Source organism: Myotis lucifugus, unplaced genomic scaffold, assembly GCF_000147115.1.
Source record: "Myotis lucifugus unplaced genomic scaffold, Myoluc2.0 scaffold_61, whole genome shotgun sequence".
In the NCBI taxonomy this organism is placed as follows: Eukaryota; Metazoa; Chordata; class Mammalia; order Chiroptera; family Vespertilionidae; genus Myotis; species Myotis lucifugus.
Window position 1 is genome coordinate 3,822,148 of NW_005871109.1, and position 27,310 is coordinate 3,849,457.

Sequence of the window (27,310 nt, forward strand, 5' to 3'; positions counted from 1 at the left end):
CCCTGATAACAAAACCTGTCAAGAACAGTACATACTCAAAAATACAAAGTACAACAATACCAAAATAAACCCAAAATACAAGTCTCATTGTTAAATATGAATAGGAAATTAAAAAATATTTTAACAAACTGGATTAAAGCACATTAAAAAATCATTCATGATAGCCAACCAGGGTTTATTCTAGCAATGTAAAAATGTTTAACAATAAAAAATGTATTAAATTATACCAGTCATTAATAAAGAAAATAAATCATTCAAATCCAGATTCTGAAATGCATTTGCTAAAATTCCACAGTCATTTCTGTTGTGTCTTTTTTTAACTTTTAAAATTTTAGAAAGGGTAGGATATTCTCTTCACATAAAAAGTATCAATATCTTACTACCTTTGTAATTTTTCTATAAATCTAAAAGTATTTCCAAATATAAAGGCTAGTTTTTTAGTTCTTCTGTTTTCCTCCTATTTATGTTAAGACATTATATATTGTTTTCACCTTGCATTTTCTTCTGAGTCTTCATTTCTAAAATAATGTTTTCTGATATTTCTAATTCTTTAATTATCACATTTCATTTTAAAATTCTCATTTATGTTGTTCTCTAATCTCTTGTTTTAAATGGAATATTTTATTTTGATCTCCTTTTTTAGCATGGCTCTCTCATATGCTTTCATTGTCTGTAGGTGTATTATCATGCTGCTTATTCCATTTCCTCATAAAAATTTTGACCTTGATACTTTTCTGTTCATTATGTTGATGTGAATTTAGTTTTCCTGAATTTTGTTAAAATAACTTTTCTAACTTCACCGAGCTCTCTCTTCTGTTGTGTTCATGTAATGTCAAAAAGTACCAGTCTGCATTCTAAAAGTAAAAGTTTTTTTTTCATTTTAAATAAATAAATGGAAGGCTTTTGTTTTGTTTTGAAGTTTTTTTTTACTGACAACTTTTAGAAAGCAAAGTTGATTATATTTGCCCATTGTGGAACAATGTGAAAATATGGGGTACACTGGGATTTGGTATTCAAATACATCACTGGTCTAACCATCAATGTCATAAATGGGGGGGAAAAAACTACCCTAAAAGTCTGTACTAACTTAAAATACTATTCCCAGTTCCACTAAAAAGGCATAAATATATGGCACATATTAATGATAATAGGCATTTTATGTACTATTAAGAGCCCATATAGTAAGAAAATGTAATAGGGGACCTAAAAATAAAGTACTTACTGTATTTGACATTAAGTAATCTTATCTACTTAGAATTTAGGGTGTTTCTAGGGAAATAGATGGCACAAGACTCTTTAAAAAGTCATCCAGATATTTTAAAACTTTTAAAATGCATTTTCCTAAAACAAACAAAGGCATTCAGCCACCTCACTAATTCTAGAGGTATTTCTTCACAACATTTTTAAAAGATTTGACATAATACACATCCCTTTTAATGTCTCTTCCAGTCTCAATTTACTGAAAACTAAATCTGTAAGGGCTGCATCAGACAGATGCCTGGCGTTTGTTGATCTTGCTGTTATTAGAGTACTTTCTCACTCATGAGAAAACTAGAGACGGGGCTACCTGGCAGTACACTGGCAGGAACTTTTAAAGAAGCTTGAAAACATTTTGCCTTTGTGTTGAGTTGGCCAAAAGAAATAAGATAAACTGATGTTGGTTGTTTAAAAAGCAGAAAGCACTATATAAAGTCAATCTGAGATGCTATCCTTAAAGGTGCTTTTTCTGTAAAAAAAAAAAAAATGACTCAGATGGATGAAATAAATCACACAACTGTTGTCCTTTCACTTTCTCAGGATGGTTTTCTGGACCTGGTTTCATGTCTAAGTGTTTGGCAAATGGTGTTAGGTTATCTGGAGGTTTAAGGAACATCCTGTTTATTGACAAGAGCTAATTAAAGAAAAACCTAATTAAGGAAAGTTGGTCACACAAATACCTAGCATTAGGGCTGGGGGAAAAGCACCCAATTCTGCACACTAACACGGCTTTTTGGGTATTTTACAGTAGCAATGAGATCCCAAAGCCTTCCTAACCAGGTTTATGCAGCACCTGAAACACTTGTTCCAGGCCTCACTGAATCAGTGACCGTTGAGGAATTCCTGTGGATTAACCCTTGGTTTGGTGCCCAGCAAAGGGGTTCCTGTGGTCTTTGAAGCACCCTGCAGTCCTTGCCTCCCTGGATTAAGTGCTCCGTAGACCAATGTTCCCGCTGCGGCTGCTGCTTCTGGCTTTGTAAGGGGCTTTGGTGGCCTGCACCTCCGGCACTGCAGGGGCTGCTGCACTGACTCCTTGTGCGACCACTGGCTCTCTGTGAGGAGGTCGCCGCACAACTCAGAAGCATGCCTCCCTGCGGCCACCTCCAAGGCCTGGGCCTTCCTCTTCAGCTCCTGTCTCTCTTTCCCAACAGGCTGGGCTGGCTCGCTCAATTGCTTCTCCAGTAATGCTTTTTCCTGGGGGTACCGGCGTGGCCCTTGCAGCTGTCTGAGCCCCAGCTTTTTTTTAGCTCCTCCTGTAATGTCTGCATTTCTCTGTCCTGTTTCTCTCCTTTACTAGTGAAATGTCCCTCACGGCCACCAACGGCTGCTTCACAACAGGCATTTGAGAACAGTCCATCTTCTCCTTCCCCAAGAGCTGTGTTTCAAGCTCCACAGTTTGCTTTGCATGTTTGGAGGCGAATTTGTATCTCATTCATAGGCTCTCACCACTTTCTTGTGCATATTTGTTCCGCTGATTTTTAGTTTCCTTTCTATACTCCTTGGTTTTGCCCATCAGGTTTTCCAGCATGAATTCAGGGTCAGCCTAGACAAGTGACTCTTCATTGAGTAGCAGCCTAGTTTCCTCCACGACCACTTTTTGGCTGGATTTTGGTTTCTTTTATTTGCTGGTCCAGCTTTATCACTTCCACTGACATAAAAGTCTATTTTTAAAACTATGGGTTTTCGCCCTTCCCTGGTTTTGTTCAGTGGATGGAGCATCAGCCTGCGGACTGAAGGGTCCCAGATTCAATTCCAGTCAAGGACACATGCCCAGGTTGTGGGCTCGATCCCCAGTGTGGGACATGCCGGAGGCAGCCCATCAATGATTCTCTCTCATCATTGATGTTTCTATCTCTCCCTCTCTCTTCTACTCTGAGATCAATGAAAATACATATATTTTTTAAAGTTTAAAATAAAACTGTGGGTTTTATTTCTGAGATTTTCTGTTGTTTTTTTCTCCTTCCCCACTTGTATCTGAACCTTCTCTTTCTTTAGGTTGGGTTTGGTTTGGGTTTTTTAGGGGGAGAAGGGTGTTGGTCTCGCTGTTACCAATTTTTATCCCCCTTCTGGAAGTCTCCCTTAGTGTAGGGCAGTGATGGCGAACCTTTTGAGCTCGGTGTGTCAGCATTTTGAAAAACCCTAACTTAACTCTGGTGCCGTGTCACATATAGAAATTTGTTGATATTTGCAACCATAGTAAAACAAAGACTTATATTTTTGATATTTATTTTATATATTTAAATGCCATTTAACAAAGAAAAATCAACCAAAAAAATGAGTTCGCGTGTCACCTCTGACACACGTGTCATCGGTTCGCCATCACTGGTATAGGGCCCTGTCTTTAAATGGCACATGGCTACTCAGTTTCAGGAGTTTGTGTTCAAAGAGACTCAAGTGCCCCAGTCCCTTTAGCCTTATCACAAGCAAGTTCTCATCCATTACTGGGGGGGACAAACCCCGTCCAGTTTTAGCGACTGCTCTCCAATTCCATTAGGTCTGAAGTCGGGTCCATCAGCCGCCCTGATGCTTCCGTCTGCTTTCCCCCACACAGATGCCCACAACACATCATGGTTGTCGGTGCTTGTATCTGTCACCTAGCTTTGTTGTAGATGTTGTCCTTGGATCTTTAATTTTGTTAACTAGTTTCTTGGTCTATTTTTTATCTGGTGACTCAAAAAGATTCAAAAACTACATTTCCCCGCTCCTGCTGTGCTCCCAGGATTCCAATATGTACCGTTTTCTAAATCAGAGCTGGGACCCTGACCGGTTTGGCTCAGTGGATAGAGCGCTGGCCTGCGGACTGAAGGGTCCCAGGTTCGATTCTGGTCAAGGGCATGTACCTTGGTTGCAGGCATATCCCTAGTAGGGAGTGTGCAGGAGGCAGCTGATCGATGTTTCTCTCTCATCGATGTTTCTAACTCTCTATCCCTCACCCTTCCTCTCTGTAAAAAGTCAATAAAATATATTTTTTTAAAAATGAAAAATAAATAAATCAGAGCTGGGGGCTGGCGGGGGCGGGGGGGACATTAGGTATCTGAAGTACCTTTTACATTTCTTTGGAACTTAACCACAGCAGTAGGAACTGGGACAGATCAATGGGTTGAGACAAGGAAGAACACCCAACACATTTACACTAATAATGTATGTAGCATTTCGTATACCTTTTAACGAGATTGTTGATTATGTGTTTTTCATGTTCAGTACATATTTGTAGTGATCTTTTTAATAGTTTCATAATACTCAGAATATTGAGTGGAGACACCAAATTTACTCCGCCTGTCCCTTATTACTGGACATGTGGGCTGTTCCCGTTTTTCTGCTAGCCTCAGATGATGCTATCAGAAATATATTTGTGCATTTAGCTTTTTGTTTTTGTTGAATTACTTCCTTATGATGGAATCCCAAGAGTGAGGTTATTGGGCTAAGGGTAGGAATATCTCCCTGGTTCTGGCAATGTATAACCTGAAACTGTGTTTTGAGAATTATTTTTCTTATTACAGGGGAAAGGTTAAGGCTCAGCTGTTGATGGTAAGGATCACATGAGGGAAATAGGACTGTTTCCCAGGATCACTGCTGTTCTGTCCTTTCTCCCAGCCATCAGTCTTTCCTGTTCATTTAGTCAACTTTAATTTTACATTTATTTAACCAACATAGATTAAGGGGTTATGATGCATCAGACACTGTGATTTATCTCCCCCACACTGGAGTGAGCCCCACAAGTATGTGTGGTGTTCTGCCCAAGGACGGATCCAACACCCAGGATAGAAAGGGGCCCATCCAGGTGTGCACTGGCCTGTACTCTCTGCACGCGTGAAGGGTGCTGTGGGCTGTCCTTCCCGACTCCTCCAAACATGTCCGAGACTGTTCAAGGAATCCTAGACTCTTTACCCCGGAGAGATCTAGAACCAGCAACCCATCCTCCTCCATAGGCAACTTTTGCCCCATTCTAGGGCATCCTTGAGTAGAAAAGGGAGGAGCTAGGAAATTTCAACTGCATTAGCTAAAATAGTTGCCCCCAAAGTAATCTTGTTATTTTTATCCCCCAAAACTGGTAAGCTAGAAATAACCCCCATGGTCTCCTGGTAACAACTTGCCAGCTATACGGATTAGGTCCTTACAACTGACTTTCAGCCTCAGTTTCCCTGTCTTCCCATTGCCCCCTGAAAACTGAGTCTTGCCCTGAACTCAAGTCCTCTGGCTTGGGTTCTGGTCATGGTTCTGAGTCCCTGTCTACCCTGGCCAGCATCCTCCCACAGCGGGCTGGACCCTGCTCCACAAGCCCCAGCCACAGATTATTGAGTTTGTGTGGTTAATGGCTTGAATATTGAAGACCAAGCTTGTGTGCCTGTCTCTATTTTATGCTCCATGGCTGCATCCTAACACTTGATGGAGCCCTGTAATCACAAACCTAGACTTTACCACAATTTATGGGCCTCTGCCAGGATCAGTTGACTCCCAGGACCCGTCCCATCTAGTCCATTACACAATGGCCTATATAATGCATGTCCAAACCTGCCGAGTTAGTAATCACCTTCCCCACCGCAATGTTTACAGGGGAGGAATCCAAGAGCCAGAGAGTAAAAGTGACTTTGCAAGAGTCCAATAGCCATGTTGTGTCAGATCTAGGCCCAGAGACCAGGGTTCCTCAGCCCTAAGAGAAAATGAATAGGTAAAATACCAGGAAAGAAATTTAGAAATAGATTCCAAAGCAGAAGTTCAATTACAAGTCCTGAGACCCACCCCTTCCTAGGGTGGGCAAAGAGAGAAGGCCCCAGGATTTGAGAATAAGATAGGCTCCAGTTTGTGAAGTCACAAAGTATGGGCAACAAAGCTGACTTTATGTGGAGCCCTAGACCAGTGGTCGGCAAACTCATTAGTCAACAGAGCCAAATATCAACAGTACAACGATTGAAATTTCTTTTGAGAGCCAAATTTTTTAAACTTAAACTATATAGGTAGGTACATTGTTATTAACTTAATTAGGATACTCCTAAGGCTTAGGAAGAGCCACACTCAAGGGGCCAAAGAGCTGCATGTGGCTCACAAGCCGCAGTTTGCCGACCACGGCCCTAGACCATCAGGCTGGATCTAGTTAAATGCCTCTTGTCTCTCTAGAATGTCCCAGGGGCCTGGAGCAGGGCTGGGCTTTTAAGTATAGGTCAGGGTGTCATATATATAGACCAAGGGAAAAGAAAGGGTGGGAAACTGAGGAGGGACATAGGGGCCAGGAACTGAGCTGGGATTGACACATGTAGATGCTCAGCTAGCCCACATGTCATCTGGGACCTCCCTGCATCTTGAGGGTTAGGCAACACTTGCTCAAATAGCCTATGGAAGTCCAAGCTTTCTCCAGGATTTCTGTAAATGCCCAGGATGCATATATCTCATGCCCTGCTCTCTCAATAGTAAAGTATTTTGTTCAGCACCATATCAATCCAAGTACAACATTTAGCTTTTTCATACATTTTTTTCAGCTACACCATTGATGAGATTAATAGACTTTGCTGAAAATGTTGGGGGTCATAGGGAGGGTGTCCCATCACCCACGGTACAACAGACAACCTGGAAATCCTCATTGTACATCCCTGCTGTCCTCAGTCCTTGTTAGCCACTCTCTTATAATGATTTCCTCGATTAGCCCCAATGCTACACTGTACCCACCCTCACATGCTCCTCTGGTTCCTCTGTCTTCCTTCTGCCTGCTCTGTCTTCTGTTCTCTCCTCTTCCTGCCATCTCTCCAAAGTCAGAAACAAATTCCTTTCATTATCTCATGCAGAGAGGCTGAGGGGAGGGAGCACATGCTTGCACTCCTACTGCTTCTTGACCAAACTCGTTCTTCCAAAAAAAGGCACTTTCCTCCATAGAGGAATTCTAGCTAAGGTAATTTAACACACATGTGTACTATAAAAAGTATACAGAATTATTCTGATGCGCTGTTTATGCCAGACCAAGCACTACAATTGTCCTATTCAACCTGGATTGATAAGAAAGTTTAGAACATCTTGTCTGATTCAGAAGTGTGCCCTTGGCCATGAAAGCTCTGCTGAATCCAGAACCGAGCCTGAGAAAACTCAGTTTGTCTTGCGCCTCTTATGAAGGCATTTTACAATCTGCTGCTACAGAAAAGACACCCAAAGTAGGCTGCTACATTTTTTTTAGATGAGCCAAAAAGTTAGTAGTGCCTATGGCAACCAGAAAGTTTCAAGGTTTTTGAAACCTGCATGGACTCTTACAGTATTCTTAGGCTGCAAACTTTGGGCTGAAATGTGATATCAATCTAGTTGCCAAAAAAAAAAAAAGTGCAATGGGCACATTTCAAACCAGGTGAGCAATTAAGTTTTAAGATACATGACTTGTTCTAGTTACTACCAAGTGATATAAAATAACAACCAGTTTATTATTCTCAACGATTACACGTGTCAGGAATTTGGAAAGGGCACCGCAAGAGCAGTCTCTATCTGCTCCGCAATGTCGGGAGCCGTAGCTGGGAAGTGTGAAAGGCTAGGGAGTTTGCACAATAGCTGGGCCCTGGAATTATCTGAAGGCTCTTTCATGCATGTCTTTCATGCTAGAGCATCCACATGTGGCCTCCCCATCTGGGCTTTCTCATAACATGGTGGTTAGGTCCTGGGGTAAAAGGCCTCTAGGATGGCCCCAATGATCCCTACCACCTGGTAGTCACAGCCTTGTGTAATCCTATCCCCTTGAGTAAAACTTGCTGCTAGCCAATAAAATATGGTAACATTGAGGGGGGTATTTCTTTCATGATTAGGTTACGAAACATTGTGACTTCTGTCTTATTACCAGTCTCTCTCTCTCTCTCTCTCTCTCTCTCTCCCTCCCTCCCACTGTGATGAAGCAAGTTGCCAATCTGGAGAGGCCCGTATGGCAAGGGATTGAGGGTTACCTGGCCAACAGCCAGTGAGGAACCAAGGACTTCAGTCCAATAATCCTCGAAGAACTGATTGTCTCCTGATGAGAAATCCGACAGGAAAGGAGCAAGCCAGGCCTTGGTCAGATTCCTCACTCGGAAACACTGTAAACTAGATAACAAATGTGTGTTGTTTTACACTGCTAATTTTGGGGCTGATATGTTACACAGCCATAGATAGCTAATCAAGGTTCCACGAGTGAGCATCCCACCAGAACCAGGCAGGAACAGCATCCCTTCCTATGACCTAGGCTCAGTCACATAGCAATGACTTCCCCCAAAGTCACTAGCCTGTCACTAGCCTGCCCCTGGGAACATAGGTCCCATCTCTCAAAAGGAGGAAGGTCAGATTATCATCACAGGAGTAGCACGTGGGAACAGAGATGGTGCTGTGTCCATCTTTGGAGAACACAATCTGCCACATGGCTTTTTGGCCTTGTCCCAAAGCACGGACTGACTTACTCACGTGTCCATTTTAAGAAAGATTTATGTTGTTTTGCTATTTTGACATCGGGGGTTTGTTTGTGCTTCTTCTGTAATGTCTCCTCTGCTTTTAAGAAATGCTCAAATAGTCTCTCAGCAAGTCACAAGATAAATGGGAATTGGCCCTCTTGCAACCAGGGAGACCTCAGAACCATGACTTCCAAGAATGCGACTGACTAGCTGAAGTACAAGCTCCTTCTCCACTTAAACCTTTGAACAATAATAGATACAGAGGCAGAACTGCCTCAAACAGATTGTCAAACTGCAGCGGGAAGGCCGGGGAGGGTTGGGGGGCAGGAGGGAGCGGGGTAAGAGATCAACCGAAGGACTTGTATGCATGTATATAAGCATAACCAATGGACATAAGACACTGGGGGGTAGGGGAGGCCAGGGGATTGTCAAGGGCGGGGGAAAAAAGGGACACATATGTAATACCCTTTGTAATACTTTAAGCAATAAAAAAATTAAAAATAAAATAAAAAATAAAATAAAATAAAATAAAAAATAAAAAAATAAAAAAAAGAATGACTCCGGCCCTAACCGGTTTGGCTCAGTAGATAGAGCGTCGGTCTGCGGACTGAAGGGTCCCAGGTTCGATTTTGGGCATGTACCTTGGTTGCAGGCACATCCCCAGTAGGGGGTGTGCAGGAGGCAGCTGATCGATGTTTCTCTCTCATTGATGTTTCTAACTCTCTATCCTTCTCCCTTGCTGTCTGTAAAAAATCAATAAAATATATTTTTTTAAAAAGAATGACTGAATGAGTTACCACACTGCCCCTCGCTGTTGCCCCACACGCCATGCCAGTTGAGTGGGGAGGAAGTTATGGGGAGAACCGATGGACACTCCGGCAGGCTGACCTCATGGTGCTTCCTGCACCACGCAGACTCACAGAACTGCTGAGCAGGAGGGCGTCTGAGCGCTCCATCAGTTACACTAGTAATGATCGCAGCTGCACTTAGTAAAGCCTGACTGAAATAACAGGCCCTGGACAGCTGAATGAGGTCCATCTGGTCTCCCGATATCACTCAGCTATGTCAGCCCGCACCAGTTTGTAAACTCAGGCTTCCACTGAATGCCCCATCACACTGTCGCTTGAGCCCTATCCCGCTTGTCTTTAGGAAACCCAGGCTTTTACCAAGTTAACCTAGGGGATGCCTACGTGGCCCACCCATCTCACCCGTACTTCCCACTCAGCCAGCTGCCTGTTCCACGTGGGGGACTCCTGGGTCTGAGTCTGAGCTCTCCGCAGGGTCCGACTTTCCTAAGCCTGTGCTCTGGCCCAGCATGAGCCCTGCAGGCCCTTCCCCCATTTCCCCATTGTGTTCAAACGGACTTGGAGAGAACAGAAGAGAGAGAACCTGAAGACCCAGGACTTTTGCTCAAATTTCCCAGGTCCCAGGTGTGTCTTCTGCTCTGCTCTCCGCTCCGCTGCTGCCATGGGGTAAAGGCCAGCCTGCCGCCCTCGGTGCAAATACTCTTAACGGAGTCCCCAAGCCTGTGAGGTCCACATAAAGGAGGCAGCTGTTTCTCTAACTTTCATCTAAGGCCCATCACTTTTGTCTTTACTTCCTGCACTGGGATTGATCTTGGTCCAGGAGGCCAGAGAATACAAGAGTCCATTTCAGGGAGAACTCCAACTTCTAAACAATAATAAAGCAAGCATTCTGACCACAGAACACCACGTGTATAACCCGAGGAGTCCAGCCAACGCTGAGCCCCAGAAAGCCCAGTTAAGGTCCATTTCACATTCTCTCCCCTGGCATGGATTTATGAGCAGGGTGACGCAATCTCCCAGCCATCTTCAGTGTCTCAGCTCCCAAGCTTCTGTGATTGACCAGTTGAAAATGGCTCATCCGTTTTCTAAAGTAATGCGTACATAGGAAATAAACACTGTTCCAGAGGAAACCATTTGCAGGGCTCAGCTCTGCCTAGTATAATAATAATAATGTACACAGCTTTTCTAAGCATTTCAGTTTCTTGGAGCCACAGAATACCAAACCCTCCCCATTTCAGAAGAAGATCTTTGTCCACGGGAAACATTTTCCTAGACATTTACCCTGTTAGGAGACATAAAACAGCTTACAATTTTATTTTATCCATTGATTTTTAAAATATATTTTTATTGATTTCAAAGAGGAAGGGAGAGGGAGAGAGAGAAACATCAATGATGAGAGAGAATCATTGATTGGCTGCCTCCTTTACGTCCCACACTGGGGATCGAACCCACAACCTGGGCATGTGCCCTGAACGGGAATCGAACTGCAACCTCCTGGATCATAGGTCGATACTCAACCACTGAGCCATGCTGGTAGGGCTATCCATTGACTTTTAGAGTAAGTGAAAGAGAAGGGAAGAGACAGAGAAACATTGATGTGAGAGAGACACATTGATTGGTTGTCTCCCACATGAGCCCTGACCATGGCCAGGGTTCAAGCCTGCAACCAAGGTATGTGCCCTTGACTGGAATCAAACCCAAGACCCTTCAGTCCGTGGGCTGATGCTCTATCCACTGAGCCAAACCAGCTAGGGCTACTTGCAAATTTTAAATGACAATTCTCTTTCTGCCTCTGATTATCAAGAAATCCAAAAATCTTTGGGTCCAATCTCAGCCAAGTTCACCTAGTTGTACTCACTTTATGGACAGAGGAAACTGAGGTTCCATGAAATCCAGTAACGTGCCTGAATGGCACGATTAGAAAGTGGGAAAGCTGGAATGTAGAACACTAGCAGCAGCAATGGGCGTTTTGGTTCTGCCACTCTACCGGGCCACTCTTGGTCTGAAAGGAAATGTTGCGCAGCACAAAAACATGCTGTGTGAAGACCAGCCAAGCATGCAACAAATCAGTCCCATTCAGCCTGGGATTACAAGCAAGACAAACAATAGCACAGCCTTCAAAATGAACTTCCGTTTCCAGGATGAGAAGGAAACACAGGGACGTGAGCTCTTAGGAGACACCTGCAGTGAGCAGGGACCCATGCCAAAGAAAGGGCCTAAAGAAGAGCCTGAAAACAGAGGACCCAGAGGAGAATGCTACATTCATTCTTCCATCCACAAACTTTCGCCAAAGGTGTGCGTTGAGCCTGGCTTTGTGTTAAGCAGCAGGCCTGTGACAATGAATGAGTCAGAGCTCCTGCCACAATCGGATAAGGGGGGCAGAGAAGTAAATGCAAAACTTGCATTCCTCTGATTCCAATGAAAGGAACATCCTGATTAAAACTCTTGGCAACTCTGAGAGTATTTGTACCCACGGACAGCAGGGGGCCTGCACTGGCTGTCATTTCCTTTGTCACCTGGAGTAGAATTCCCGAGTAAAGCCCTGGCGAGGCACCCAGTGTGATCCCTCCGGACATCTAGAGCAGCTCACCTCCCTCAGAATGATTTTACCCTGGAATGTTTTGGCTCTGAGGTACAACACGTGACTGTGCTCATTGTCAACAGGCAATGACACAAAGCAACCGTCTCTTTGGCGAAGACCAGCTGAGCAAATGCTTAACTCAGAAGCCTGTTATAGTTTTTGTGAAAACAAATTACATCAGTGCTTACCAGGACTCTCCCAACCAGGCTAAAGAGCGTTTTCTTTCGTGAATGTGGGTGTGTCAGCTGTGCTCCCACCTCAGGGGGAATGCGAGAACTCTGCATAGAGGGAAATGGCACAGAAGTCTCCATAGCTCAATACTTTAAATTGCTATCAAATCCACTTGACAGGGAGGCAGATTCTGAGAAGTCTCGGCATGCTGAGCCCTGTGCTGTGGTCAGGGAGATGCAGGCGGTCAGCCAAGGTCGTGGCTCTAAGGAAAGTAGATATTTACTGAGTGACTTCCATGGGCCAGGTGCTGGGCCACAGCTTTCACTTACCTTATCTCATTGAATTATAACCTGTGTGTAGTCAGCTCCATGCCATCACCCTGAATCCACCTTAAGGCCAGCAGTTGATAAGTTCACCTCTGAAGCAATAGGGAGTAATATAGATTTTACCAGGTTCCATGGGGACAGAGAAGGGACATTTACATTGCAGACCACTCGCAAATCTTCACCCAACACCTCCATCTGTCTTCTCCCTCTTCTCCTTCCCCAGTCTCTGTAACTTCCCTGTAGCTGAGTGTTCCCTCTCTCCTCTCTCTCTTTTATTCTCTTCCTCTCTCTTCTTTCCCATACACACAGCTTCTTAAAAATCCCCTCCACATCTCTCCCCGTCACTTGCCTAATCCCACACTTACAAGTCTCGTCAGAAACAAGGCTCCATGAAATACCATGTGAATAACACATTCTGTAAACTCCTAGAGGGTGGTTTTGGTAGAAGCAATGTGAATAGGGAAGGCAAATCTGTATCTAAAGTAAGTGTCTGTTTCATTAAGAACAAAGTTCTGCCCTAACCGGTTTGGCTCAATGGATAGAGCCTCGGCCTGCGGGACTGAAGGGTCCCAGGTTCGATTCCAGTTAAGGGCATATACCTTGGTTTCGGGCACATCCCCAGTAGCGGGTGCGCAAGAGGCAGCTGATCGATGTTTCTCTCTCATTGATGTTTCTAACTCTCTATCTCTCTCCCTTCCTCTCTGTAAAAAATCAATAAAATACATTTTTTTTAAAAAGAACAAAGTTCTGCCCTTTCCATGATGGAAGTGGTCTTTTGTAATCAACCTGCCACCAGTCTGCCTAAGCCTTTATGTTGCGTGTTTATTGTCGCGCTCTCCTGTTGGCAGGGGGTACATTCAGCAGTGGTGCTCAGAAGTCATGTTGCTGAGCCAGTGAAAAACACTTTGCTTGGTTTTCATTGGAATAAGACAGAAGTAGCTGAGGAAATAGGCTAACAGATGTCCACACACAGCTTATCTCATCCACCTGCTTATTAAGATTCTCTTCTTTTTTTAAAAAAATATATTTTTATTGATTTTTTACAGAGAGGAAGGGAGAGAGATAGAGAGTTAGAAACATCAATGAGAGAGAAACATCGATCAGCTGCCTCCTGCACATCTCCCACTGGGGATGTGCCCGCAACCCAGGTACATGCCCTTGACCGGAATCGAACCCGGGACCCTTCAGTCCACAGACCGATGCTCTATCCACTGAGCCAAACCGGTTTCGGCAAGATTCTCTTCTAATGAGATTTCTGTGTGGTGATCATTCACTGGGACACACTCTCTTAACACTCTGTTAATATTCAGAACACACAAAGCTCTTTCTCAGATCTTCTTGTCACCACCAATTTTCTAATCATGATCCTTCTAAGTCTTGAATATCCAGCCAAACCATTAGCGGCTCCCCCTAAGTCAATATAAATTCATACATCTGCCCAATGAGAGGATTTTCCTTCATTCCTACCTTTCAAAGCCATTCCTATAACTGCAATACTATAACCATCCACCTTGGGCAGCGCCAGCATATTATATAGGCCCATACTTAAACCAGGCCTGCAATTTCCCCCCCTCATCTGACTTGTCATAGGGAACTCCCCACAAGGCCACAGATTCAAGCTGAGTGGGAAGAGGCAATGTGATAGGAGCATGGGGCCATTGGCATATGAAGGCACTTCACACAACTCATTTGTGCCTTCAGGAGTTGCTTGAGCCTGATCTCATAAATACCACTTCTATTTAATGGTGGAATATTGCTGTGACTCCCAATTTTATGGCTTGGAGGGTCAGGTAATATCCAGTTCAGGATGTTACATGGTAACTTGGTGATTCATAGTCAAGCATTCAGCCTCTACTAAAGCTCAGTTACAATCTAGAAGCTGTTTCTCCAGAGAATAGTTGTCTTCTGAGGATGGTAAAGCTTTGTTCCAAAATCCTAAGGGTCTGGGCTGTGGTTCACCTACATGAGCCTGCTAACATCCCCATACAGTGTCCTTATCTGCCACAGGCATCAAGCACCATTGATGTGCCACATAGACAGCCCGAGTGGTAGAGTGGTTTGCATGCAACCTGGACCTGAGGCCTTACCTTTGGCTCTTTTTAGGTGCTGAAACTGGCCCCTTTTCAGGATTCCCAGTAAACCAGTGAGAGTTGCATGTCCAAATGACTTTTATGTTGCCTCTAAAATCTAAAGAGATCCAATAGGTATTATACCTCTTTCTTTGTGTCTCGAGGGGCCAGATGCATTAACTTTTTCTTCACTTTGGAAAAGATATCTCATTGTGTCCCAGATCACTGGGCCTTTAGAAATTTTACCAAGGTGGCAAGCCCCTGCATTTTTGTGGAAGTTATTTTGCACCTGCGTACATCTGTTTTTCCAATGTATCTAGAGTGGTTGCTACTTCCTGCTTACCAGGAAGCATGATTAATAGCATCAGCATGACATTATCAATGCGACGACCCAGGGTGATTCAGAATAGAAAGGTAATTAAGGTTCCTTGGAACAAAATTATGATATAGGACTAGAGAGTTGATACACGTCTGAGGTAGGATAGTGAGGGTATATTGTTGGTCTTTCCAACCAAAAGCAAACTGCTCCTGATGCTCTTTTCCAACATGTAGAGACAAAGAAGCATTCAGAGAAACAGCTACATACCAGGTATGATGACTTGTTCCAACAATGAAACTATATCTGTAACCACCACCTGATTAGATTTACAATTAATTCACTGCTATTCTTTAAGGTGTGTCTGTCATAAGGTAGATAATAGTCACATTTACAGATAAAGATAAAGCCACAAAAATGTCCACACACTATGGAAGGGAAGAGCTGAGATTCGAATCCAGCATCCATTATGCTCTTACCACAGACTTTATACCATGATTGCTCCCACTTGGACCAGGCACTCACCTTTGATCTAAGTCATGTAAAGACATACCAAACCCCCCAGAAACTACAAGAGAATTAGTTCTCAGAAAAGGTATGCTGTTCTCAGAAGATGTGGAGGAAATGTGTAATAGAATAATAGGTATTGGTTACCCAAACCTTGTCTTTATCAAGCTTTATCTGTCTATATCTATACTAAGTGATGCAGATAGATAAATAGATGATTACAATATAGTATGATTAGGTGCAATGATAAGAAGAACTGGTCCTGTAGGATACATAGGAGGTACCCTTAACCCAAGCATGGGAGTCAAGCAAAGTTTTCTGAGAGGATATGATATTTGAACTGAGATGTGAAGGATCAGAAGGAGTTAGGCCAGTGATGGCGAACCTATGACACGCGTGTCAGAGGTGACACACGAACTCATTTTTTTGGTTGATTTTTCTTTGTTAAATGGCATTTAAATATATAAAATAAATATCAAAAATATAAATCTTTGTTTTACTATGGTTGTAAATATCAAAAAAATTCTATATGTGACACGGCACCAGAGTTAAGTTAGGGTTTTTCAAAATGCTGACACGCCGAGCTCAAAAGGTTCGCCATCACTGAGTTAGGCAGACAAAGTGGGGCAGGACAAAGGGTTGGGGCAAGGAGATGAAACTAGAAGAAGGAGCAGCAAGTGCCAAGGCTCTGAGATGGCAGATGCACATTGGATTTACGCCAAATGCACATCTGGACCTTAGAATCTAAAGAAGAGAAGAACACAAGGCTGGAAGACTAAGCCTGGGCCAGATCATGAAAGACGTAAAAACTTTGTTAAGGAGTTTGTATTTTACCCTAAGAACAATAGGGAGCCATTGACGAGTTTTAAGCAGAGGGATAGCCTGACAGTTTTATATTTTAGAAACATAACTAAAGCTACAGACTGAAGGCTGAAGAGTGGGAAGGCTACAGAAGTTGAAAGAGAGGACAATGCCCTAAACTAGAACTGTAGCAAAGAGAGTTGGAAAAAAGTGGATGGATTGGAGACATAATTGATAGGCTGTTTGACAGAAGTAAAAGGGAGGAGGATTACATCCAGATATTGGTCAATTGCGTGTGAATTATGATGCCATTCTCTGCAATAGGGAATACAGTGTAAAGGATAAGATGTTATGCAACATTTAAGTGGTAATGTCTGCAAGGACACGGGAGTCTGGAGAATATGCAAAAAAAGATTTAGATGGAACTTCATATGTGGGAACCATTCAGCACATGGTGATAACTAGAACTCAGGAAGAATGTGTAGAGTGAGAAGATAAGAGGAAAACAAGATGTTAATGGTAAAATTCCACCAGGGAATTCAATAGACATTGGTGTGGGAGGAGGGCGTAGGGGTTGTAATCCAGTTGAAGGTCTGGTGGAGGGGGTGGGGGGAAGGGAGGGAGAAATTCCACAAAAAGGGAATTCACTTCTGAGCATAAATATTCAGGATTATGTGTTCAAGTTAATACATAAAATCATAATAAATTATATTTATTAGAGATTTAATATGTACTGGACACATTTCTAATGATTTATGTGTATTATCTCCTTTCATCTCCTTAATCTTTACAACAATATCCCCATTATATAGATGAGGAAAGTGGAGCATAGGGAATTAGTAACGTGCCCCACATCACGTAGCCATTAGAGGCAGAGTTGGAATTTGAACCCATAGCTTCTCATTCCAGAGCCTGCTGTGCAATGCTGCCTCCCATGAGGAAGAAATTAGCATGTATTTCACAAGTTACATGTAAATGGACAAAATTAATACTTTGTTGCTACAGGAATCCTCACTCAGAGCTGGGTCTTTTCATGGAAGAATATTTTTATGTACATTTTTAGATACGCTCTCAAGAAACAGGGCTGCTACAAATGCCATCAGATGCCAATTTCAACCTCTCCTGCATCTCAAAGTGATTTGCAACTTAAAAGAAAAACATGAACAAACAAAAAAGTTGTTTCTTCAAAAGAACTGAAACCTGAGGCAGGAACCCAAAAAAGAGGATTTGTTTACAGAAAAATTGAGGGTTTGCCCAGCAACACTTTCAGTGTCTCATAGTTATACGAATTCGTGCACCAGTGGAGTCCAGCTGGCCCGCCCAGATGGGGGCCTATTGGGCAGGGCCAGCTGGGGGGAGGGGCCTCAGGAGGTTGGGGGGCACCGATCAGGGTCCCAACCAGCCAGTTGGCTGCCGCAGCGTGCATCATAGTGACCAGTCGTTCCCGTCGTTCCCGGCGTTATATATATATATATATATATATATATATATATATATAGATACTTAATCCTAGACAAAAAGCTGGGAGCCATTCTTAAAACTTCTGAATTAGAAGGTTAGACTATCAACAAAATATTATTTTCTGTCATTTTAGAATGCTAAAGGCAGTCTAGGAGAGACGGTTTGGATGCTAAAATACTGACATTTCCCAGGTGTTCCAACAGTTTATGGAGGCAGAAAACTTGAAGTCCCCATTGTCCTGAATTTCTCTAGGCTGTTGGCAATGTCACTTCTCAGGCCCCACCCAAACAACCCCAGACAGATTTCTGTAATTTCAAACTAATACACTTTTGTATGTGCAGAGAGGAAAATTTAAAAGAAGAGGCACAACACTAAAACCATGATTCTCCCAGGGATGAGAGCAAAGACAGAGCTGACTGGAGACGGGATCTTATATGGTTCGGTTGTTTAAATATGTTTCCACATGTGTATTGTAACAATAGCATCCACTGGACATAACAACAACAGAAACAAACATCAGTAGTTTAAACCACTGACTCTCAAACTTGGCCCCACATTGGAATCACCTGGGGAGGTTTAAAAATTACTGAGGCTTCGGTCCCAGCTCCAGAAAGTCCTATTCAATTGGTGGGATACGGGGCAATTTAAGCACTGGGAAACTTTAAGTCTCCACAGGTGGCTCCAATGGGCAGCTAAGTTTGAGAGCCAGTGCACCCGGATAAAAAAGTAAGGCTTTTTGCCCCACATAACACAAAATCCAGAAGTGAGTGGATCTGAGTCAGCATAGTTGCTAAAGGATAACACTAGCAATCAGGTTTCTTTATCCTCCTAAGCTTACAGCTTTCAATCTCTTGGTAATATGGTTGCTGCCATCTCCGTATTGTAGCTAAGCTCTTTGCTGGAAGACAGTAGAAGGGCGAGCAGGCTTCTCCCTACAAATCTTTGCCTTTCTACTCAGAAATGGGAGCCCACCTCAGGGACTTCTGGGAACTTCTCATTAACCCAAACTATATTTCCTGGCCAACTCAGGTTGTAATGAGGTGTTGGAATTTGTGTATGTTGTTTTCCAGCCTCTAGAATAGAAGACAAGAGAGAAGTTGCTTAGAATGGCTATTGAATGAGCCAACCTACAGTATTTGCAAGGCAGAAATGTACTACTTTTATAAATGTACTACTTTGGTAATTTTCTTTTAATGTAAATATTGTGGAATAGAGACTACAAGGAAATAACATACTTGGGAACGATTTCATCATAAGCTGGTCTGTCCACAGCTCTATGCCTCACTCGTATAACTCATGCCACACCCCAAACCTCTCTGCTCGTTTTTCTGAGGCTATATTAATTAGTTAATCCAGCAGCCGTTTTAATTCCCAAAGTTTCATCCCCGTAGAAAAAGAAGCAGTCATTAGCCTAAGCCTAGCAAGTGGAATGACCACAAAACCCTCTCCAAAGTGCTGGCCTCCTTTTGCCTGATAGTCTCCAAAATAAATTTAATTTCTCTGCTGACCTGAAGTTCACATTAAACTATTTGTTGCCAAGGGCTTGAATTACTGCAAATATGTCCCTTGGGTTTATCCCAGTTGAATTAATAGTCAGAACCCCCAGCACAATCTCTTGTTTGGCAGTCTTGTTCCAACCTCCCTCCTAAACTTAAGACTCATCATTTCCAACTGCCTGCTGGACAAGAGCATCGAAATGTCCCACAAGCTCAAACTTGGTATGTCACTGTGATCTCATGATGTTCCCCTCCAAACTCCCACATTCCCCATTTCAGTGAATGGTCAAGTCCCGTGATCAAGTCATGCAAACAAATCGTGGAACTATGCTCACATCCTCCCTTTTCTTTATTTCATATATCCAATCAGTCAGCAGTCTGCCAATTCTGCCTCATCTACTAGTATGTTCTCTAATCTGCTCTTTCTCCCTCAAATTTAGGCCCCACTTATCTTCTACCTGGATTATATAGCAAAAATCACTCTGAAGGGTCAGGACCTTGCCCATTTTCTTTTTAATTCTCTGTTCTGACCCAAAATCTGGTATATAGTAGGTGCTCATTATACTTTAAGAAGAATGAATTGCCCTAACCGGTTTGGCTCAGTGGATAGAGTGTCGGCCTGAGGACAGAAAGGTCCTGGGTTTGATTCCAGTCAAGGGCATATACCTTGGTTGCGGGCACATCCCCCAGTGGGAGCTGTGAAGGAGGCAGCTGATCAATGTTCCTCTCTCATCGATGTTTCTAACTCTCTATTTCTCTCCCTTCCTCTCTGTAAAAAGTCAATAAAATATTTATTTTTTAAAAAGAATGAATTAACTGCATAATTTAAAGACAAATGACTGTTATGTCAGAACCTAAAGAATATTTTTAAATTCTCACCTGAGGATATATGGGGGAGAGGGGGCGTTAAATTGATTTGAGAGAGAGAAGCAGTAAGAGAGAGACAGAAGATAGAGAGAGAGAGAGAGAGAGAGAGAGAGAAACATCAGTGTGAGACAAAAACATAGATCCATTGCTTCCCATATGTGCCCCAACCGGGGATCAAAACCACAACCTAGGTATGTGCCCCGACCAGGAATCAAACTGGCAACATTTTTGGTGCACAGGACAATGCTCCAACCAACCGAGCCACCCAGCCAGGCCAGAACCTAAAGAATTTACACAGATAATTGGTTAAACACTTAGAAAAGAATGAGATCCATACAAGTGAATTCTACGCAGTTATAGAAAGGTGGCCAAAGTAGATTAAATGAAAATTGCAATCTTACAGGGTTCGGTTTTTTAAAGAAAAAAATTACAGTAATGGATATTCATCATGATAATTGGCATAATGGTATTGTCAATCATAGCCTACATTTTATTTTTCTATAAGGTGTGACATTTTTATTAAAAAAATGGAAAGAAATATAAAGAGCACTAGGAAACCAAGTGTGTCATCAATTAATCATGCCTCATTTCCCTTTTTAAAAATATATAGTTATTAAGCTGGTGATTCAGGAAATGCAATTTAATTCAACAAACATTTATGGTGCCCCTACCACATGGAGTGTGGTAGGCAAACTGCTAGGTATTGGGCAAGTGCCAAACTGCTAGGGGTCAAAATGCCAAAGGTTGTGTAGCTTGATTTCAGTAAGGCAATAGAGCGTCTAACAATCCAATGATGAATAGAAAGGTCAGGAGGGTGAGCGGTATAAAAGTACTGTGACATGGTTTTGCCGCTGACTGCATGGCTTTGTACGCAAAAGGTTGATAAATAACTGAGTGTCTATCAGCAGGAAGTTCCCCATGCAGAGTCCCAGGCATGCTAGTCTGTCCTAGTTAACATCTGTACATATGACATGAATGAAGAAGAAGGTAAGCTCAAAGTTCAGAGTAATCGCTAAGAGGTAAAAGAAGCAAGATGCAGCATGAAATTCAACAAGGATCATTGTTAACTTCCGTATTTATTTTCAAAAAAAATCAACAGTACAAATAAATTCATGGGGATTCCTGGCTTGGTGGCAGTTCATGTGAAAAAAAAACAATTAGGTTTTTTATTGACCACAGATTCATTATGAGGCATTAATGGAATGTGACTGATAAAAACAAAGGTGAGGGCAGTTCTTGACCACAGTCATAAATCCAGCGTCCCGATAAGAGGCTGGCAGCTCAATCCTGTTCTAGTCGGATCACACTGGAGTTCTGTTTGCACTTCCAGGCATCCATTCCACTGTTGGAACATGGCACCCTTGACCCGTTTTTGTAAAGGCATGTTTTCTGACACTCCGTCTCCAAAAGCCGTGTGCTGGCATGGAACAAATGAGCTCACCCTCCTTATGCAAAGCAGGAATGTCATGTGGGCCAGGTCCCTTGCACAGATTTCAGTTGTGCCGGCTCTATGCGGGCTGAGTCTTTTATTGTGGTTTCCTCTCGCCAGGGACTCAAGCCTAAGCTGGGGATGATGAAATGACCAGAAATCTGACTGACAGCCATTACACAGTCTCCAAATGACTCCTCTCTCCTCCCACAGTCACAACACAACCCTTTGTCCTTGAACCAGGCTGTGCGGCCTAGATTCTTATTCCTCATACAAAGGCTCCAAGAGACCAGCCTTGCCACCTTCCTGTAGGAGTCTAAAGCCACCATCTAGGCTAAAACTAAGACCCCTGCTACTCTTAAATGCAAATAAATCATCAGAGGTAGATGGAAGTTCTTATTTCCCCTTCCAAAAAATACCTCCCCTCCCTTACCAGAGGTCCATCTCAACCCTGACTTCCCCTATTCCCCTGGTGAGAATTGGGGGGTGTGAAAATGTTACAGAAAACCAGAGAAGAACCAAGCAATGCTTAGAGAGATGGAGTTACATTTATTATTATTACGCACGTGGGCCCAGAGGAAAATGTCTCTCAAATTCTGGGTGACATCACACAGGAAGTTTCCTGTATTTATACCTTTTTACCTTCTTTGTCTCCCCAATATGGGGCTTTTCCGGTTCCCTTTGCAAGTTCTTAAAGAGCCCTTATGTGCTGGGGCTTTCAGACCTCGACCAAAGGCTTGGCCTGACACCAGCAGTGATAACTTCGTCTGGAGAAGGTTCAATGGCCTCTCTGAAATGGGAGTAGTCTTATTTTCCTTATTATTTAAGCCAGCAAGCATTACCGAAGCCAAAATGCAGGGTGAAAATTTTAAACAGCAGTTTTTATATAAGATGGATGCTTCAAAAACGTGTGAGGAAGAGAGGAGGACAAGGAGGAAAGAAAGAAAAAGATAAGAGATTAGACCTGGTCCCAAAGACAGGTCCTTTTTTATTGCTCCAGCAAGTGATGGTTCTCTCCTTTCTTCCCTCTTTGTCCTCCAACCCTCCTCAATGCCCATACCTGCCCAGGGCCTTTTTTCTGCCAAGGACCATTTGGATATTTATAACATTATTTGTGGGCCATAAAATTATCAACTTAAAAATTAGCCTGCTACATTTGGTCAAACATTTAACTAACTCACCCTTAATGCCTTGGCAGGGCTAGACGTAATGATTTAGCAGGCTTAGGGGACCCCCAGGCTTACAAGACCCGCTCCCTCCAAAAGGTAGACCCTAAAACTAGAACCTGCCCAGCAGGGCCATCTCTCATCCAGGCAAACTGCCCAAGCCACCAAACAGGGTAAGGCCCGAGAAACTGTGGTCTTGCCTACTAATACTCTTGGGCTGGAGGGGTGGGAGTTCTAACTTAAGTCAGGCTCTGTGCTAAATACTGTGAATGCTTTATCTCATTGAATAACCATGCAAAATCCTGTGCTGTGATATATCTATTAATATGTCTTCCATGGCAAGAACAGAAAGCTCAACTCAAAACGGCATAATGTGAAAGAAATTATTGGTTTACACGCTTGAAACAACAGAAGTAGAACAGGCTTCAGAATGGGTTGATTTAGGAATTCAGCAACTTTATCAAGGAGACCTCTGTTTTCCATCTCTCTACCCTACCACCCGCATGAGAGCTTCCATCTAGGGCTGGCCCCTGTTACAGTCTTGGGGTGGCCTTTTATTGCTACTGGGACCATATATATCCCCCATTCTTACATAGCAGGATAAAGGGAACTTTTTTTTTTCTGGAAGGAACCAGTAAGCCTCTGTAAGCTCATTGACCTGAATTAGGTCTGCGCTTACTGGTAGGTCTATAATAATGGCCTTGAGATGAAATTGCACTAGGCCTAAGCCTTTAGGAATGAAGTGGTCTTGGGTGGGGGGGGTGTGAATACCCTAACAAAAGTCATGGTTACCAAGAGAAGGAGAACAGATGTTGGGGAGGCAAACCCAAGTCTCTCTTAGGTATACATGATCCCAATTCTGCTGAAGAGAAACTGAAGCTCAGAGAGACTATGCAACTGTGTAAGTGGGAGAGCCGGGATTCTTACCCAGGCCGGCCTGGCCCAACACCACGATGCTTGAAGAACCAAACTGAAGAAAAGCTGGAGTCGTCATCCCTTCACCTCAACCTAAAGCGTGTAGGTGGAGAAAAAAGGCGTGAGGGTTTCATGAGACGAGGAAGATCTCAGCCACTGCATTGGCATCCAGAGGCACCAAATCAACCCGCCCCACCACCCTGAGGCATGCCTAGCTCAGAAAATGTCTATAAACTCACAAGAGGAGACTACAAATCTATGACCCATGATGGTGAGTTCTAGAGCACTACTTTCCAAGCCCATTTTGGGTTAAGTCAGTGCTGTGGGCCAGCCTGGGAACCTTGCCACGATGCCTAACATGGCTCATGTGGGGAATGTCTCCCAAGTTCCAAAGGACAGATTCTCAAGTAGACTTCTGGAGCACAGCCCCATCCACTGCTGGGAACTGCCTTCCTTCAACTTGTTTATTCAGGAGAGCAGTTCTGGACTTTCACCCAGCAGCTGCCTGGCAGGAGGTGACTTGGCTTTGGCCAACAGAGGGTGGGGCCAGCCGGTGGGTAACGCTGATAGCTACTGCCCAGTGATAACTGGGCAATAAGCTATACCATGGGGAAGGGGAAGGGCAGAACATTCAGAGGCATTAGGACAGCTGGTCTCTAACAAGGGACTTCGTTTAAGGGGTGCGAGTCTCCCCTTCCCGCCCCACCTCCACTTGGTGGAAGAGGGAAAGACGAGGTTTGAAAGGCTTTTGCAAGTTTTGGAGTCCGGGAGTCTAAAGTTTCCTTTAAGCAGCTGCGATTTCTCATTTCTGTCCAGGTCTCTCGGGAGGCTGCATCAGTTTGAGCCTCATGGCCTGCCACAGCCGCACTGGCCTTGAAGATTTCAGAGGTCTATTTTGAGCGATTTTACTGTTCGTGGTCCTGGCAAACTTATCCACTTTCTGACAATATTTAGAGTCTGATGTAAGTGTGAACTAGATAATGACCTTTAAAGTCAGGCCTTAATGTTCCGTTTAAAGCTTTAATTTCTTCCTCAGGGCATCTGCAAGGTCCTCTGACCCTTCTGCATGCGTCGTGGAGATTTCCTTGAGTTTCTGTCCATTTGCGGGGATGGGGGCTTGACCTTCACAGTGTCTTGAGCCATGAGGAGCGTCTGAGCCTGCAGAGACCATCCCTTAACGCTTCTTGCAGCCTGAAGACATCTAAAGCTCTTGCAGCCCATTCTTAGATGCCTAATACTCACTGGCTCATCTGAGGCATGTCTTTCTCTCTGGACATTTTAGAATCTTTCCCAAAACACATGTGAGAGCACTCCAGCAGCTCCCCCCAATGAGCTGTTACTAGAAGTTGGCTAACATTTCAAGCTTGACGTGGCTAAAACAAAACCATTTCTGCAGCTTCACTTTAGGTGACTCACCAGAAGAGCTATTTTAAACAGAATCTGTAGCAACTAAGATTACATTTGTTCTAGGAAAAACAGACGGAAGGGACAAAAGGCTAATGCAATACTTTGAAATGCTCTTTTTAAGTCCATAGAAGCCCTGCTGTATTTTCTTGACAGCATCCTAGTTACCAAGCACAACAGGAGGGGCAAAAACCAGTATCTAAAGCATATAAACGACTATGTCCTGACACCATCCAGGAGGAGTATGTGTTCATCGGAGGACAGGTCTGCAGATATAGTGATGGTTTTGTTCATCTAGTCACCAGGGAGCCTCATAAATACCCTTGCAAAATAACCTTTGTCAGGATAGAGCTCAGATAGTCTTGTGAGGGGAACAGTTTACCCGTCACCAGTCACCTGCCTTACCTTATGGTTGCCTTCAGTTCTCTTTGCAATGACTACACTCTCTTCCCCAGGATCACCAAGGGATCAACAGACGCTTGGGATGGGGGGCTCCCATGCTATTAAAATCAAGCACACAAGTAAGCACCAACCTCATTATTCTCCGGGGGAAAAAAATTCAGAACCTTGGAGGTCTGTGCACTACCAGAGAATCTCCAGAAGACAAATACTGTATAGTACTGTACGATCTCACTCCTATGTAAACTCAAAAAAAACCCAACAACACTGAATTCATAGAAACAAAAAGTAGAACGCTGGTGGCCAAGGGATGGGGGAGGGGAAATAGTAGCAGTTGGTGAAAGGGTACAAGCTTTCCATTATAAGATGAATATAGTCTGGGACTCTAAGGTACAGTATTAGTAACTATAGTTAGTTACTAATACAGTCTTGTATTCTTGAGATTTGCTAAAAGATGCACACACACACAGGTAACTGTGAGGTGATGGATGTGTTAATTAACTGTGGTAATCATTTTGCAATGTATGGATATCAGATCATCACACTGAGCACATTAAATATATGCAATTCTATTTGTCAATTGTACCTCAATAAAGCTGGGGGAAGAAAACATTAAACCTAACAAATGAAGAAATGATCTCCAGGAAGGGAGGGGTAACTGAAACCACTGCCCTTATCAGTCCTCGTGAGTTTTCCTTCCCACTTAGGGCCTCCCACGTCACCCCCCATTGGCATCATCGCAGTAGCCCCCAGGGGAGATACTGATATTTCCTTAGTAGAATACAAACCTCTGCCCTGGGCTCTTCTTTACATAGCTGAGACAGTGTGGAACTTGTCCAAAGCCTTTACAAAATTCTAAGAGAGAGCGATGGGGGCATAAACAAGAAAAGACATGCAGCATAAACACCGTTGAGCTTGTGCAAGACATTAACAATGCTCGTGTTTAGGGAATGAAACATGGAAGGAGGAATTTTGTGCATTATAATCTTCTTGTTCTTCCATTTCCCCCCCAAGAATTATATTTAATATATAAGTAATACACATATATCTGGAAGCTTATACAGTATCAGTTTTGGTCCTACACAGCATTCTAGCTCCTGTGATTTACTCTACCCACAGACTTTTCACCTTATGAACTTTCTGATAGCAAAACTTCATTCTGTGTCCATCTACAAAGTCCCAGATCTTATTTTTGTAATTAAAAAAAGAGGAAGAATAGGCACTTAGAGTTACACAAAAACACCATTAATAAATTCATTAATCTCTGCCAATAAAAACATCTTGGTTGGAAGAATTCTCAAAAGACCAAGGATAGCAACTCATTTACATACAAATAGATCTTCCCGGAGACTGCAAAGAGGAAAACCCCACATTCTGATTTGGCACATCAACCAGCTGCCAATTAGTCAAGACTAGGAGGTCTCCATCCCCTGGGGGCCTCCAAAAAGATGACTAAGGTCCCTTTTCAAGCCCATCTAAGCTTTTGTGACTATCAGCTCTCCCTGTGCTCTTTAACTGTGCTTCAGGGCTGTACTGTTTCCCTCCCCCTTCCAACTGGAGCCAAGCATTCTCACCTGGGAGCAATTCAAATTGGTCTGGCCCTCATTTTCCTTTGAACCTCTCCTCCTTAATCAAGGAAGACAAAAATAGAACATTTGAAGACATCACAACCCCAGGTTTACAGCCACCTCAGATGAGGAGAGTGCTTCTGAGAGGCACTTCCAGGAAGCACTACCCACCAACACACCCCTGGGGAAGGGTCGGTCACTGGGGAATTTGTCTTCCGTTATGGCTTCCATGGCATCTTTGGCCCATGAGGAAAGGGCTTCCAAACCCAAATCTCATTGGCCAGAACCCTGCACGGGCTCCCTTGCAAAGTTGTCTGAGGTCAGGGAGTCCACCTTGACCTCTTACCCCCGTCCCCATCTGCAAGTTGATACCTAATGATGGTGTC